Raw genomic sequence first — 19,135 nt, forward strand, 5'->3', positions numbered from 1 at the left:
TGAGGTTGGTATAGGGCTTTAACATCACAATGCATCAAGGGATGTTTGTTGGCCATATTGAAAGGGGTCCAGAGAGCTGTAGTACTGTCAAATCCTAAAACAACGTAAATATGAAAACTTGGTTCTGCAATGTGTCGCATGAGTAACGCTGTGGCACTTTTACACACAACAATTCCTTGCCATGATTACAAATTATTGCAAAAGAACATAACTACTATTTATTCCAACGCCCCTATGCAATGTACAAGCCCTTTAATAATAATCACAACAATCATAATAACCATAATACTTATAATAACAATGATTGTATTGGAAATTATTATCATTATCGTGTTATCATCGTCATCGTCACCATCACCATCACCATCATCATCATCATTGCCAATGCCTCTCTGCACTGGCATCATTCCATGGTTCTCGTTGTCTCTATTGATGGCAGGGTGGATGCAGAAGCTGCATGTGTGAGCTGGTAAGGGCTTCCTCATTTGTTTCCCTCTATATTGAAAATGTTCCACCCACATGATTCCACTGCTTTGTTTTAAAGTCCCCAGAGGAGATGTGGAATCAGCAGCATCTGAGGGTACCTGAGCTGTGGACACACTCTACATACTAGCGTCTGAACATGATAATGAACCTTTGTGAATCAGTAACAGTTTGTTACTGATTAATTTGAGCAAGACATCTCAACCATAGCTGAGATATGTGTTGAATGGCTGAATGGCTGTCAGCACCAAGAGGTAGGAAAAAAATGCTCAGTCTATCAGCTTTTCATTTACACCTTTGTTTGTTTGTTTGTGTGGGTGTGTTTGTGTGTTTGTTTTTGTTTGTGTGTGTGTGTGTGTGGGGGGGGGGGGGGGGGGGGTGTGTGTCTGTCTGTCTGTCTGTCTGTCTGTCTGTCTGTCTGTCTGTCTGTCTGTGTGTGTGTGTGTGTGTGTGTGTGTGTGTGTGTGTGTGTGTGTGTGTGTGTGTGTGTGTGTGTGTGTGTGTGTGTGTGTGTGTGTGTGTGTGTGTCTGTGTTTTGGCCCGTTTCCGAGAGAGGTTGGTGGTGCGACTGCTTTTTGTGAATCATAAGAGTGGAGAGGGGGGAGGAGGAGGAGGAGGAGGGAAGGAGGATGAGGAAGAGGAGGAAGAAGAAGAGTGGGAGCCCAGTAAGTGTCAGGTTAGCTCTCTGTGGAGAAAACGTAGGCTGCTAGTCTTCACGTGTTCACACTGCTCTTTCCTCGGTTGCTATCGCTTCACAGAGAGTTCATTGGGTCTATAGGAGACGTGGTGAGAGGGAGCGAGGCAGCAATGCAGGCTAGGAAGTGTGGAAATTGGAAAAGAGAAGACAAATTCCCAGGAGTTGCAGTGCATGATGTATGTTGTGAGACGCAGGCACACAACAGCTGCATGACCATAAATGGGTGCAGCCACAAATCACGCTCCCATTTGTACCTGCAAAGCCATGTTCAACGAACTGACAAAGACACTACCATTCACTCTACAGTCCAGCATAGGATACATGGTTTACACTAGGCGCTAATTAGCCAATTATTGACCTTTCCTTTGTCTACAGGAGTAGACAGTGTGTGTGTGTGTGTGTGTGTGTGTGTGTGTGTGTGTGTGTGTGTGTGTGTGTGTGTGTGTGTGTGTGTGTGTGTGTGTGTGTGTGTGTGTGTGTGTGTGTGTGTGTGTCTGTGCGTGCGTGCGTGTGTGTGTGTGTGTGTGTGAGTCGCTGGATTGTGTCTCTGTGCATCCACAAATCTCTGGTTGTTTCTACATTACTAAAAGTATTTTGGGCGTGATCCAACACTAGCTGAGTTTACTGCTGGTTCCCTCCTCCATGTCAACATCCCTTCTCTGCTGGAGCAAAGAGCCGCATTGTCTTCTGTTTTATGACGTTTTAAGAAAGTCGAACTTCAAGCAAACAACAAGGGAGCAAAAAAGTGTATATGCTCTCAGAATACAGATGCTGTCAGCGATCTGTAGATTCTCCATACAGACAGAGAGACAACCGTGAAGGGGGTTTCTGTGTGTTAGTACCAATGTTCTCCGTCTCTCCTGTTAGAGACACACACTCACACACACACACACACACTCACTTTCTCTCACACACACACACACACACACACACACACACACACCCACACACACACACACACACACACACACACACACACACACACACACACACACACACACACACACACACACACACACACACACACATTCTCTCACACACACTCTTAGCTGTCCATCGTGTCCGCTGATGACGCTTGCTCCAGGGATGGCGGGGGAGGCGGGCGGGGGGGGGCGGGGGTTGGTTGCCGCTGGTGCCACTTCTCATGGGCGTAGAGTCCGATCCTTGAGGCGCACATTCGTCCGCAGATGGAGCAAGGGAAACCAGATGCCAGGAAGGTACCAGCCGCCCGCTGGTGTCTCTGGATGCGCCTCTCGGAACGTCGGCCTTGGTTGGTTTGGTGAATTTGACAAACTGCAGTGGCGCAAGTTACCTGCCAGGCTGGTCTGTTGAGTGCCAGATTTCAAGCTGTGTGAGGGGGATGTTCGCTCGCTTTAGGAGGTCCCTGGTTTAGTCCAGGAAGCGCTGCTTTTGCCCACCAGCGCCTTGCGCCCATTAGTTGGAGGTAGAGGACTTGGCGGGGCAGGCGGTGTTCAGGCATGCGTATGGTGTCCCCTATCCAGCGCAGAGGTTTTTTGGCCACTGCTGCTTCCATACAGATTGAGCCGGTGTTGCTGAGGATGTCTGCATGGGGGATTCGATCTTCCCAGGACAGACCGAGGATCTTCTGTAGGCAGCGGATATGGAAGGCCTCTAGGTTGCTGATGTGCTGATGTACGGTCCTCCAATACCCTGCTGCGCAGGCGTCCAAATGATGATGAGGCTTCATTGATCCGGGTGTGTATTTCTGTGTCAAGGGAGCAGCATGAGGACAAAGTGGAGCCAAGGTAAGTGAAGTGATCCACTGTTTTAAGTGGAACACTGTGTATGTGGAAACTGGGGGGGTTGGGGGCGGGAGTGTTGAGATAGGACATGACCTCTGTTTTTTTAATGTTAACCTGTAGGCCAAAGGATTGGTTACTGGATATTGTGTTGAGGGCGTGCTGCATAGAGTCCGGGCTGTGAGCAAAGATGGGACAGTCATCAGCATACTGAAGCTCACAGATTTGGCGGGCCTGGAGCCAACGGATGTTGAAGAGGCTTCCATCAAGGCGGCATTCCACATGGACACCGTCTTCATGTCCCATGACACTGTGAAAGAGGCAGGTGATGGCAGAGAGGAGGATGTTAAAGAGCACCGGAGCCAAGACACAGCCTTGCTTCACCCCAACGTTTACCCTGAAAAACACTGACTGGAGTTCTCCGGTGAGCACTCTGGCTTGTATCCCGTCATGCAGCTGCTGTAGGATGCTAAGAAACTTGGGTTGTACCCCAAGTTTGCAGAGGTATTTCCAGAGCAATTCACGGTTGACGTGTCAAAAGCTTTGCTGAGGTTGATGAAGGCTATGTAAAGGTCTTTGTGATGCTCTCGGCTCTTCTCCAGCAGCTACCTCAAGACAAAAACCATGTCTGTCGTGGATCTGGTCTTCCGGAAACCACACCGTGTTTCCGGAAGCACACCTTCTAAGATGTGCTCAACCAATCTGCTGAGCATGATCTTGGCCAGGACTTTCCCTGTGATGGAGAGGAGAGATATTCCGCGGCTGTTGCCGCATACTGCTCTGCCTCCTTTCTGTTTATAAATGACCACGATGTTATCATCCTTCCAGTCCTGTGGGAGGGTCCCATGTTCCCAGATGTTTTGGATCAGAAGGTGCAGGCGACGCGTGAGGATGTATCCTCTGCTTTTGAAAACCTCTGCAGGGATTTCATCGGGTCCAGCGCTTTTATTGTTCTTCAGCCATGCAATGGCTTGCTGGATTTCTGAGTAAAGTGGTGGGATGTCCAGGTGCGTGGTTGGCGGCAGGTCTGGGAGATTATCCAGAATATGTGGGTCGACAGGGTTGGTGTGGTTGAGGAGACTCCCAAAATGATTTCCCCAGCGGGCAAGAATCCAGGGCAGGACAGGAGAGCTTTGTGGGCCTCGTGCTTGGTTTTTAGGAGTGACTGTATCTCAGCTGAGTTACAGTCAAACCAGTCCTGGTGACGTTTCCTTGACTGACTGACACCTCCACGGCTGCGCTATGAATAGCCTGGCGCAGGGCTGGCCAGTCTGCTGATCCCTCTGGGATCTTATCTTGTCTTTGGTGGTGGGGCTGTTCAGCGCTGTACGGTTGAGTATCTTGTTTGGAGCTGTCCTCGGGCCACGGGGCTGAATGCTAATGAGTAGTTTGGATCTGACCATGAGTTGGTCAGTCCAGCACTCAGCTCCGCGCATGACACGGGTGGTGAGGACATCTTTTCTGTCCTTTTGACGGACAATCACATAGTCGAGGAGATGCCAATGTTTAGAGGGGGGTTGCTGCCAGGTGGTCTTAATCTTGTTCTTCATCTGAAAGATGGTGTTGGTAATGACCAGCTGGTGCTCTGCACAGAGGGAGAGGAGTCTGAGCCCGTTGTGGTTCATCTTCCCCACTCCATGCTGGCCAATGACTTTACTCCATACCAGGTCTCTAGCATTGAAATCTCCCATGAGTATGAGCCTGTCCGTAGCCAGGTTTTTTCTTTTATATGGCATCAAGAGCTCTGTTGAAATCCTCTTTGATGCTATGCTCGGCATCAAGCGTGGGTGCACATGCACTGATGATGAGGGTGGCAAAGCGTTCCTTTGCCAGGGGACTGCGCCATGTCATCAGTCGTTCATTTATGCCGATGGGGGATTCCGGAATGCGCTGCGGCAGTTTAGACTTCACAGCAAAGCCAACTCCATGATTAGGGCGAGCGCCTTCGGGGAACCCCCCTCCAGAAGAAGGTGTACCCAGCACCAACCTCTGACAGGGAGACCTCTCCATGTAGTCTTGTCTCGCTGAGAGCTGCTAGGTCAATGTTGTATCTTGCAAGCTCCAGGGCCACCAGTGCTGTCCTGCGGTGGGGCCTGTCAGGAGTTCCAGCCAGGTCCAGCAGTGTGCGAACGTTCCACGAAGCAATGCTTCGATTATTTTTTAACTTTTGCTCCATCACTCCATTGCCGCCTGTGTGCATGGTTTAGCTAGATCCTCCCAGCCACATCCTTGGCCTGTACCCACCACCATTCCACAACACCACAGATCCCCTCTATCTCACCACTATATCACCTCTAGATCCCCTCTAGATCCCCTCTATCTCACCACTATATCACCTCTATATCTCCTCTAGATCCCCTCTATCTCACCTCTAGATCCCTTCCATATCACCTCTAGATCTCCTCTAGATCCCCTCTATCTCACCTCTAGATCCCCTCTAGATTCCCTCTATCTCACCTCTAGATCCCCTCTAGAACCCCTCTAGATCCCCTCTATCTCACCTCTAGATCTCCTTTAGATCCCCTCTATCTCACCACTATATACCTGCTATATCCCCTCTATTTTCACACCGTCAAAAACAAAGCATGCATGCGTGAGCAGAGAGGAGGTCTGAGGACCAGAGCTGTGACAACTCTAGAGTTATGTAACCGTGTGGGAGAGTTATGAATGTAATTAGGGGGGTCCAGTGTACTAAATTGGACTACTGATGGGCACACACACACACACACACACACACACACACAGACATACCCACACAACGACATATACCTACACATGCATCACACACACACATGTTGCAGAATGTTATTATATGCAAATATCTGAACATCTTCTGGAGGTGTGCACGGCCTCTGATCCTCTCTCCTCTCTCTGCCGCGTGGGCCCCGTAATCCATGATATATTAAATAATAAAATAGTACAGTACATCATATATTATATACTGTCTGTATAAGAGTATGTAAATCTTTCCTCCTCCACTTCCATTTTCTCTCTCTCTCTCTCTCTCTCTCTCTCTCTCTCTCTCTCTCTCTCTCTCTCTCTCTCTCTCTCTCTCTCTCTCTCTCTCTCTCTCTCTCTCTCTCTCTCTCTCCCCTATCCAGGAAGCCAACATGTTAAGGAGACACACACACACACACACACACACACACACACACACACACACACACACACACACACACACACACACACACACACATACACACACACATAGGGCAGAACACACTGTGTTTTTCTCTGCAGCCCCCCGACCTCCCGGGCAGAAACTGATTTGAATGTGTGAGATCTTGAAACACACATTTCTATTGTGTAACAATGGGATGGTGTGCGGGTATCTGTGTATGAGTTTGTGTGTACGTCACGTGTATGAGTGTGTGTGCATTTGTATTACTATGTGTATGTGTATGAGTGTGTGTATGAGGGAGTGAAAGCCGGTGCAGTGTGACAGTGAGTCCACTGCCTCACTGAATTACTGCTGTTACACTGTGGAACAGCAGAACCACTGCAGAACCACAGCAGAACCACAGCAGAACCACCTCAGAACCACAGCAGAACCACAGCAGAACCACCTCAGAACCACAGCAGAACCACAGCAGAACCACAGCAGAACCTCATCAGAACCACTGCAGAACCACAGCAGTACCACAGCAGAACCACAGCAGAACCACTGCAGAACCACCTCAGAACCACAGCAGAACCACTGCAGAACCCCAGCAGAACCCCAGCAGAACCACAGCAGAACCACTGCAGAACCACAGCAGAACCACAGCAGAACCACTGCAGAACCACAGCAGAACCACTGCAGAACCACCTCAGAACCACAGCAGAACCACTGCAGAAGCCCAGCAGAACCACAGCAGAACCACAGCAGAACCTCATCAGAACCACCTCAGAACCACAGCAGAACCACTGCAGAACCCCAGCAGAACCCCAGCAGAACCACAGCAGAACCACAGCAGAACCACTGCAGAACCACTGCAGAACCACTGCAGAACCACAGCAGAACCACTGCAGAACCACAGCAGAACCACTGCAGAACCACCTCAGAACCACAGCAGAACCACTGCAGAAGCCCAGCAGAACCACAGCAGAACCACAGCAGAACCTCATCAGAACCACTGCAGAACCACAGCAGAACCACCTCAGAACCACAGCAGAACCACAGCAGTACCACAGCAGGACCTCGTCAGAACCTCATCAGAACCACTGCAGAAACACAGCAGAACCACAGCAGAACCACAGCAGAACCACAGCAGAACCACTGCAGAACCACAGCAGAACCACAGCAGAACCACTGCAGAACCACAGCAGAACCACAGCAGAACCACTGCAGAAACACAGCAGAACCACAGCAGAAAGAAAGCAGAACCTATCAGAACCACAGCAGAACCACAGCAGAACCTCATCAGAACCACAGCTGAAACTCATCAGAACCACAGCAGAACCACAGCAGACACGGTGATAATCAACTACACCTGTGAGGGGAGTGAGATGTAGGTTTTACAATGCATATATACTGTGTATATATATATATATATATATATATACACTGTAGAATGCATGCAGACACTTGGGCTGCTTGTTCGACGCCACGCCAGCTGTCTGCAGCAGAGACAAACACATACACACACACACACACAAACACTCAGACACACCACTAGAGTGTCTCCAGTAACATGAGCGACACTCCACTGGATTATTCATTCTGCTGACCTCCAAACCCCTGGGAACTCAATAAAACATAGAATTTTCCTCTCCCTCTCAAAAACATGGGGAAAAACTAAAACCAACTAAAATATATTTCAGTTAGGCAGAGTGAAGCTTACAGACTAAATTCCAAAGACACAAAATATTATCCATGAGCCATGTGTAAGTCATGTATTCCCTATTTAATTAAGGAACAAATAAACTATTTTCTTTACCAATTTTCAATGGAAAAGTGTGAAAGGATGAAATCCTGAACGATGTGATTAACAGCGAAGGTCTGAGCGGAGCATCACTGGTGGAGGTGAACTGAGGCAGAGACAGGAGGAACAGAAGACTTCTGAGAATTACACTAACCCCAACACTATTAACCAATGAGAATAGCACTAACCCCATACCCATAACTATTAACCAATGAAAATAACACTAACCCCAAAACTATTAACCAATGAGAATAACACTAACCCCAAAACTATTAACCAATGAGAATAACACTAACCCCAAAACTATTAACCAATGAGAATAACACTAACCCCAAAACTATTAACCAATGAGAATAACACTAACCCCAAAACTATTAACCAATGAGAATAACACTAACCCCAAAACTATTAACCAATGAGAATAACACTAACCCCAAAACTATTAACCAATGAGAATAACACTAACCCCAAAACTATTAACCAATGAGAATAACACTAACCCCAGCACTATTAATGACAATAACACTAACCCCAACACTATTAACCACTGAGAATAACACTTATCCCAACACTATTAACCACTGAGAATAACAGTTGCCCCAACACTATTAACTAATGAGAGGACACGTACTAACAACACTATTAACTAATGAGAGGACACGTACTAACAACACTATTAACTAATGAGAGGACACGTACTAACAACACTATTAACTAATGAGAGGACACGTACTAACAACACTATTAACTAATGAGAGGACACGTACTAACAACACTATTAACTAATGAGAGGACACGTACTAACAACACTATTTACCAATGAGAGGACACGTACTTACAACACTTTTAACCAATGAGAGGACACGTACTTACAACACTTTTAACCAATGAGAGGACACGTACTTACAACACTTTTAACCAATGAGAGGACACGTACTTACAACACTTTTAACCAATGAGAGGACACGTACTAACAACACTATTTACCAATGAGAGGACACGTATTAACAACACTATTAACCAATGAGAGGCCCTGACTCAATAGATTCATGCAATTGGAGGAAGCACCACCAGCACCTCCACCACCCCCTCCAGCACCCCCACCACCCCCTCCAGCACCTCCACCACCCCCTCCACCACCTCCACCACCCCCTCCACCACCTCCACCACCCCCACCATCACCATGCTGCCGGTTTCTCCCCACTCTCAAGGCTGCAGCTTACTATGACAACTGTGAAATCACAGCTTTTCTCCACCAGAATGGTGACACTTATCGTCTCTGTGTTCAAGACGGTGCACTAAAAGAAGGCGACAGCTTAGGTTTTGTGTTCATCCATGCTAGGACAGAGAGTGACATATGAATACTTTCTTAAATGTGTCACCTAATTTATGAAGAATTTTTAATCACAGAGCCGTATTGTGTAATTTGCAGAGACTGCAGTTCCATAATGCAGCTCTCAAATTAGGAGAGGCCAAAGCGACCCACAGTTCATAAGAGCTGGGTAGTGGAACTTATACTTAAACAATCCTGAGTTAGATAACTCAAAGCTAAGACTTAAATTAATCTTTAATCGCAGTGCTCTTAGATCTTCCCCTGTCATTCTTTCACAGACAACCATCTGTGGAAAAATGGAGAAACAAACAAGGCTGAAAAGTAACGTTATCGAATAACTGTGATTATTGTCTATTTGTGTCATATCGTTAGCCTCGTAGCATATTTGCCTAAGTCATATTTAAAGGTTAATCTTGTGTTTAGCGTCAAAAATGCCTTAGTCAAATTATATGACTTAGGCGGATGGTGAATATGGAATGTAGAAAGCACTCTGATTGGCTTAGGATATAGCCAATGAGGCAAAGTGAATCAGCAGCATTAGGAGAGTAGAGTGAGGTTAGATATCAAACTTTGGCCAAAATATGACCTAGGCAATTATGCTATGAGACTAAAGATATGTTGATGTGGCGGAAAGAAGTTCACTTACAGCCACAGGGGGCAGTAATAAGCAGTCAGATTCTTCCACCTGTAGTACCTGTAAAGAAATGACTGATGTAAAGAAAGGAATTTCCAGCCAAGACATCAGGCTTGGTAACTTATGTAACTATTTTTGTAACAATTTTATGGATCTAATGAGAGGTCACCCTATTATCCAGGGCGTAATCCACCGTATGGATCACCCAAATTATTACAGCAGCGATCCAGTCATGGTCGTCAGATGTGCCGTGGCTCGAAACGAAGGATGAGCGCACTGAAATGTGTGCTCATGTGCGCTGTGTGCGCTGTACACCAAGCACACATTGGAGAACTGCGCAAAATCAGCTGATCGCAACGTCCGTTACTGTGAGACATTCAATCGCTCCGTGGTCAAGCTACTGCAGTTTTATTTACAAAAAGGTGGAGCAAAAAACATTGCTATGCTTAAGAAGTTTGTATTAAAATGGGATCTCCTTTGTGAAACTGGGTAGGTTTCATAACATCAGATGTTATTAACGCTACGTGTGGATTGAGTACCAAACACCATCTCCTGGTAGCCTACTCACCAGTAAGTCACTAAAAAAGTTATCTGCACCCCTTTTCATAACGTCTAAATTACCAAGAAATACAGAGAAACTACAATAATCGAGAGGGAAGCCAATATTAAACGCAAACCCCGAGAGATCTTGCTTGCTGAAAGAACAAATAATAAAATAATAACTCCACTGACGATTACTTGCAGGGGAATAGAGGGAATATGGAGACAGTTCCGGAAGAAATACGGCTGGCCTTTGAATTCGGTCAAAAGTCACCCTTATAGATGTTCGGTACCTCACTGGCTGCTGAATTTGATACATGTTGTTGATGTTTACCTTCTGCAACTCAAACGGTTTGATTAGATATAAGTACCACCAAGTTATCGTTCTTAGGACTTTATAGATATATAATAGATAACAACTTTAATGATCCCCCAGAGGGCCCAGATGACTTATGACTTTATCACAAAGATGTACGTAATTCAAAGTCTTCTACTCATTGCACTTCTCCTCTGTGATGCTTCGGCCTTCAGGCTTCATCTCTCACCACTCACTTCTTAACTGCTTGTTGTTAATGGAAAGACACACACACACACACACACACACACACACACACACACACACACACACAAAAACGCACACACAGACACACACACACACACACACACACATACACACACACACACACACACACACACACACACACACACACACACACATACACTCTATCTGTCACTGTTGATGGAAAATAAAGTGGGTCATCTAATTCTACCTTTAGTGAGAAGGACAGTTATTTGAATGTGCAGGAGACTACATGAAACAAGTGTGTCACCGCATGGCCATAATGAGATAATGATGGGACAGGGTTTTGTCTCATTATGAGTCATAAGGCAGAGAGTCCTGAAGTTCATCCCAGGGTCACTTGGGGGAGTCCCATCTACATGAGGCCAATTACAGGACCCCAAACAGCCTCCCCTCCATGTTCCTACTGCTGGAGACCTGCCTTCTGGGGTCTCTGTGTTAGGCTGCCCTAGAGACATGCCTCCTGAGCTCTCTGTGATAGGCTGTCCTATCCGGAAGGCGTGGTAGTTTTTTATAGTGTAGACATTATAATGCATGATGAGTAAGCAAGAGGGGGGGAGGGGGGGTGGTTCCACTCTCAGCCCAAAGGGCCCGGGTTCAATCCCAGTGTAATGGGCTACATAACTAATAGCGCAATATTAAATGAACTAAATGACCTTGGGTGTCTTGAAAGGCGCCTCTAAATAAAATGTATTATTAAATGAGATCCAGAAAAGTAAGAGCATGAGTTCAGAGCACTGATGCAAGAACATGGCTCGTTAGCGATTCGCCTTGACCTCCCGTTGACCTCTCAGCGTGATTCATGGTGTTAACGATTGAACCTGCAATTCATTAAAACATTAACCTATCGAATGGGTCAGCCTCTACGCTCTCATCAGCGGCCGTTGGCCTCGCAGCTCGAGAGCTCCTGGGTTCAAACCCCAACATCTACCGGTGTGTACCCCACCACTTTGGATGAGAGCGTATACTAAAAGACTCAATACGATGATACAGTCTGTTATATTACAATCGTATCATATTATGTTGTTTTTCTTATCGCTCTCCCTCGAGGATCTGCATTGTGTTTTTCCGATACAGACCTCGGTTCATATTTGTTCTCTTGGCATGAGGAACAAAGCGTGGAAGCCCCCTGCTGTCCGCCTCACGCTGGGCCAATTAGGAGGATTTACTACTGAAGATCATCATCATCATCATCATCATCATCACTAATCACCCTCAGAAAAAGGGGAGCCCCCCTGCTGCGGGACAATCCTAATGTTTGATACGTTAACACGGTGACGCGTCGCTCAATCCATATCCGAATATTAATACCTTATTTTCACATTGACGGACCTCGTTGGGATGGTAAATCTACTACTCACATTTTTATAGCTTATCTGCAATTTGCCCATATTTTTTTTTGTTTCTGATCAGCACTCAAACATATCTTTGTAGTTACTCCCATTACCATTGTATTCTATGGTTGGGGGTTTTCTGTTAGGGTTAGCTGTTAGGGTTAGCTGTTAGGGTTCACTGTTAGGGTTCACTGTTAGGGTTCGCTGTTAGGGTTCACTGTTAGGGTTCACTGTTAGGGTTCACTGTTAGGGTTTGCTGTTAGGGTTCACTGTTAGGGTTCACTGTTAGGGTTCACTGTTAGGGTTCACTGTTAGGGTTCACTGTTAGGGTTCGCTGTTAGGGTTCACTGTTAGGGTTCACTGTTAGGGTTCACTGTTAGGGTTCGCTGTTAGGGTTCGCTGTTAGGGTTCGCTGTTAGGGTTCGCTGTTAGGGTTCACTGTTAGGGTTCACTGTTAGGGTTCACTGTTAGGGTTCACTGTTAGGGTTCACTGTTAGGGTTCACTGTTAGGGTTCGCTGTTAGGGTTAGCTGTTAGGGTTCGCTGTTGGAGTTAGCTGTTAGGGTTCACTGTTAGGGTTAGCTGTTAGGGTTCACTGTTAGGGTTCACTGTTAGGGTTAGCTGTTAGGGTTCACTGTTAGGGTTCACTGTTAGGGTTAGCTGTTAGGGTTCGCTGTTAGGGTTCGCTGTTAGGGTTCGCTGTTAGGGTTCACTGTTAGGGTTCACTGTTAGGGTTCACTGTTAGGGTTCACTGTTAGGGTTCGCTGTTAGGGTTCACTGTTAGGGTTCACTGTTAGGGTTCACTGTTAGGGTTCACTGTTAGGGTTCGCTGTTAGGGTTCACTGTTAGGGTTCACTGTTAGGGTTCACTGTTAGGGTTCACTGTTAGGGTTAGCTGTTAGGGTTCACTGTTAGGGTTCACTGTTAGGGTTCACTGTTAGGGTTCACTGTTAGGGTTCGCTGTTAGGGTTCACTGTTAGGGTTCGCTGTTAGGGTTCACTGTTAGGGTAAGCTGTCAACTTTGTACACAAGCTGGAAAGAGGTGAAGAGTTCTTTCACCACCTGCACACTAATAATTTAAAAGAATAATCAAACAGAAAGCTGGAAGTCCTCCTGCTGCTTTATACATTTCCAGCACTCTTTTCTTATGTTCAGTGAGCATAGGCATGTTTAAGAATTAAAAGGTGAAGAAAGTATGTGGAAACCTTTCCTTCATGAAGGCTCCTTCTTTGGGCCGGGGCTCCTTATATTACTGGATCAGATTCTTCAAGGGTCTAAATTGGCATACTTGAGTCTTATCTGCGATGTCAAATTGTGTCTGCAATGAAACATACTCAAATAATTTCTCTCATAATTTCCCTCCAAAATGGACGAATTTCCATTGGGTGCAGTATTGCATTTGTGTGTGTGTGTGTGTGTGTGTGTGTGTGTGTGTGTGTGTGTGTGTGTGTGTGTGTGTGTGTGTGTGTGTTGTGTGTGTGTGTGTGTGTGTGTGTGTGTGTGTGTGTGTGTGTGTGTGTGTGTGTGTGTGTGTGTGTGTGTGTGTGTGCGCGACGTGATTCATTCACTAGCAAACTGTTTAACCACTTTTTGTGTAAGTTGGTTAGTTTCACTTTCATTCCCTGTTATCTAAATATTCTCAAATCATAAATATTGTATCGCCTTAAAACATAACATTGTTTTGTATGAAAATATGTCTTTATAATTACAATAATTGTAATTTACAATATTTTGCCAGCGGGTCAGGTTAACTTTCTCAGCAGCATCTGGTATACAGCTTTAGGATATAATTGTTCATTCATTCATGTAAAGAATACATATTACACACAGGGGTTGTTTTTGGAACGTAAGCCTTTATTTGAAGGTGTGCAACTTGGAAGGGATTCACTGTTTGAAGAAGTTGTGAAGACAACAGAGCGACTAGCTTTAAAGGAAACCAACATCCTTGTTATCAGACTCAGCCGTCCACCGCAGGGGGTCGTCCAGCTCGGGTGTCTGCCCTCCGTTAACGACACGGCGACTAATGAGCCGTACGGGACCGGAGGTCCAGGAACATCAGCAACAGCATTTTATATGAAGAAGAAATAACATCCACATCACATAGCGAGCACTGAAACAAAGTTGTAAACAACACAATCAAACAGCGTTGGGAAGCATCCCAGAATTGTCTAAAACTAAGGCCTGGATGGTTTATCTTTATGTTGTCTAAAGAGAGCGGCAGACTGCAGCATTGAGCGTCGCATTGTTCAGAACAGCGCGTCATCAACCACGTTTAGCACAGTTGTTTGCAATTGCAGGGAAACATTTTCACTTCCATTTGCTGTGGCGTCGTTTACCTGGAGAATTCAGAACCGCAGAGGTAACCGATGACTAATAACACACATTGTAATCCAAAGTCCAGGGTTATTCCAAAGTCTGTCAGGAAATATGTGCACCATATTTATTTGTTAGACATATTTTTCTGTAATAAAATATTAGCATTATATATTTGTATGATGTTTTCATAATGGCAACAATTGTGTCAAAATAATTTGTGGCAGTTAAATCCTGAATACTACCGGAAAAATACTATCAAATATGACTACATGCTGTCAGTGAAAGAAGCACAATAATTAGACATTTGATTGCAGTTAAATAATGAGTGTCAGTTTCCCTGGTCTATTGGCAACATTCAGCATTCGGTGTTATGTAAATTGATCCAGCATATCACTGTCTGAGTGATACAGAAAATGTCCGCACAGCCAAACACCCAGTTTGGGCTATTGGCTTGGCACCACACAGGGAGCGCCTTCCTCGCTGAGCCTAACCTGTCAATCTTAGTATGTCAACAATTGTTTACTCAAGGAATGTGTTATGAACAACACTTGAAGTAACAAAAAAGTAAAAGTCTAAGAATAGGCTCAGTCTTTCTATATCAGGAGGTGGTCATTAGTATTCCGCTGTCCTCATTGCTTCATCATGATGCTTGGTGAAGCGATGTTTGTGTGAGACAAGAAAACGACCAAATATAGCAACATAACCAATGAAGAGGAACACAGCACCCTATGTCCGTAGGCCAAGTTAGACCTATTTATTATGGAGAACACTTCTGTACACTGTGGCGGTATGGAGAAACAAACTATTCCCTGGGGTTTTCTGTACTCTTAAAGCCCTAAATGTATGCTAAAGAAACATGTGCAGATGTGATACTGTGTTTTAATAATTCAGCTATTGCTCCAGTGTCCAGGGGATTCATTACCAGCACTACGACACAACCCCCAGGCCCCAGACCAGTTAGATTCATCATCACAGTGTGTGTTCCCGCTGGTCCTGGACCTCGCGTAATGACCTCAAAGAGTGATGTTGTGTTATCAGTGCTTGATACCATTTTACTACACAGTTTGTGTGGGACTTTTCATTCTTAGCGAGCGGGCAGAAGCTGACATCCAAGGGGCTCTTTACAGATAACCCTAACCCTGGGGTTACCCTAACCCTAACCCAGGGGTTACCCCAACCCTAACCCTGGGGTAACCCTTACCCTAACCCAGGGTTTACCCCAACCCTAACCCAGGGGTTACCCTAACCCTAACCCAGGGGTTACCCCAACCCTAACCCTGGGGTAACCCTTACCCTAACCCTGGGGTAACCCTAACCCTAACCCAGGGGTTACCCCAACCCTAACCCAGGGGTTACCCCAACCGGAAATGGACAGCGTCTATAGCCCTAGCGTCGGATTCCACCGCCACTCCTCCCCTTCCTGTTGCCGGCTTTCCCGTATTGTGCTCCCCCTCACTTCGGAAACTAGGCAGCATGGCGAGTTTTGAAGAGGACTTTGACGGCGCTGTAAAGCTAGCATGTTTGGCTCATTCCGTCGAAAATTGCAAAGAACTTCAAAGGATTTGCTTACAGCATTTGCTGAGGAAGAAAGATGTTCTTGCCTGTTTTCCCACAGGCTATGGCAAAAGTTTTATATTTCAAGCGTGGCCTATTGTGTGCAGCGAGCTAGCAGGGGTAACGTTCCATTCATCCTCGGAGACTTGTAAACACAGTATTGTGTCCTTTTATAACTATAAGGATCTTCACACTCATCTTTAATAGTTTTTTGTGGCGTTTGCGGTTGGGATTGAGCCATCTCTCTGACAGCCTCTGAACGTGAAGACGTTCCATCAAAATAATTTCCCCCCCTGCACTATTTTGCATGGACACCACTGCTGCTTCCCGGGGTTAGCCCCGCCCTATACGATTGTGATTGGTTTAAAGAAATAAAAACAGGCTTGCCCAGTTTCCCCCCGGATAGACGGCTCTAAATAGCTTGGTTCCAGACCATTCTACTTGCTGTAGTTTGGTCTGGCTTTGCGAAACTACCCTAACCCTAACCTGCGTGCATGTGTGGGGGGGGGGGGGGGGGGGGGGCAAACTCAATGTCATTCCATCTCTGGATTACTCACAGGGTCCTGTGTGGGATAGCAACAACTGGTCGAATGCAAATAGTGATGTGTGTTTGTGTTGTGTGTGAGTGTGTGTGTGTGTAATATATAAATATGCATAAAGGTATAGAAGGAGAAAGAGATAGTGAGCAAGACAGGAGTAAAAGGAAAGGGAGAGGGAGTGAGTGTGAGAGAGGGAGAGGGTGAGGGAGAAGGTGAGGGAGAAGGAGAGGGTGAGAAAGAGGGAGAGAGAGAAAGGGTGAGAGAGATGGAGAGAGAGGGAGAAAAGGATCATTATCATATTATTTTCACACAACTGAATACTGAAAAGACAAAAACCCAGAACTCCAGGAAATACTTTCTATCTACACACACACACACACACACACACACACACACACACACACACACACACACACACACACACACACACACACACACACACACACACACACACACACCCCACACACACATGCATACACACACACCCCCCCCCCCACACACACGCATACACACATACACACACACACACACACCTACACACACACACACACACACACACAAATACAAAGAGAGATAGAATAAGAGATTTATTGAGATTCTTTCCCACTACCAATCCTGAGCTAAAGAAGAGAACAGTATCCCTTTATCTGAACCATCCCATTATTCTGTCAATCATGTTTTCTACTTTTAGCACATTTTTGGCAAATCCAAATGCATTCAAAGCAAATCACATCACTTGCAGATAACTAGTAGAAAATTAAATACATGACCCCAGAATAAGTCTGAAGGTACCAGCCCCATTGGCCCCTCAGGTAGTAGGGTTTGAGGGCCGTGAGGACAGGCTGAAGGCCCCCCTGGGCAGTAGATCAGGTGGTAGTGTCTGAGGGCCCTACCTGGGCAGTAGATCACCAAGGAGAAGGTCCATTAAGAGACTCAATAAGAGGACATTAGTGATGAGAGCTTTCTTTTTGTTTCTCTCTCTCTCTCTCTCTCTCTCTCTCTCTCTCTCTCTCTCTCTCTCTCTCTCTCTCTCTCTCTCTCTCTCTCTCTCTCTCTCTCTCTCTCTCTCTCTCTCTCTCTCTCTCTCTCTCTCTCTCTCTCTCTCTCTCTCTCTCCATAGCTGTAGATAGTGTAGATAGAGATCAGTCGCCACAGCCCAGGACCATGGCGTACCCTATTTGGAGAGTAAAGAGACTTCTTCTCCCTCGGCACATGAGATATGTGTCAAAACCAGCCCAGTTTTATGAGTCATGCATCATAAAACTGAACATGCTTGTCTCTTGTGCACTCAGGGCAGGAGTTCAGCAGCGACACGTTCTGCTGCTTAGCGCAGAGAGAGACCAATACCACCTCTCTTATGTGGAAAAGAACACACACACACACGCACAGACACACACACACAGGCACCTACGCAGACGCATTCACACACACACACACACACACACACACGCACTCACGCGCATACACGCACGAGCAAACACGCGCACGCAAGCATGCACGCACACGCATGCACACGCATGCACACGCATGCACGCACGCACACAATTCCCACTTGGTGATTACCATTCCAAGCCCATTTCAACGGCCTCCATCAGCTTGTTAATTGGAGGAGACATTGCTAAGGCTAGGCTGTGCTGGGAATGTGATCCATTGGCTTATAAACCTTAAATTTATTTGAGTTAATTATGGTGGCAGCAATTAGTTGGTTTAATAAGGGACAGCAGTCACAATTTATATCGTCAGTGTTTTTTTCCTGATATCATTGAAAGGATGCCAGACTGGCAAAGGGAAAGGTTGAAATTAATTTCATAGGGCATGCTCATTTGGGATTCCTGTTGAACCAGTAGGACCTGGAGAAGGAAACCGGGACAACGTGTGTGAAAAGAGCAAATGATGGGTTGGCCGAAATCATTCTTGGAGAGGGTGAAAATAGAAGCGAGAAGCCTTTTCCATTAGGTTTTAGCTTGAACCTCACTGTTACCAACCTCTACTTACCTATGAACTAATTACCTCTAACCTCTATTGACCTCTAACCCCTACTAACTTCACTGCTCCTAACCTCACTGCTACTAACCTCTGTTAACCTCAATGCTACTAACCTCTCACCTCCACTAACCTCACTGCTACTAACCTCTAACCTCCTCTAACCTCTAACCTCCACTAAACTCACTCTTACTAACCTCTAATAACCTCATTGCTACTAACCTCTACTAACATCTTACCCTTATGTTACCTCACTACTAAACGATTAATACATGACTAATATACTAACTATACTTCTGTTTATAATTGGTATAACCCAGAATGATGTAGTATATTATAACTATACTTCTGTTTATAGTTAGTATATAGCAATATGATACACTACATACTAACTATTCTTCTGTTTATAGTTAGTACCAGTATGATATACTATATACTAACTATAGGCTACTTACTTACCTTTATGTTTCCTTGCTGGTT

Source organism: Gadus macrocephalus, chromosome 5, assembly GCF_031168955.1.
Source record: "Gadus macrocephalus chromosome 5, ASM3116895v1".
Classification (NCBI taxonomy): Eukaryota; Metazoa; Chordata; class Actinopteri; order Gadiformes; family Gadidae; genus Gadus; species Gadus macrocephalus.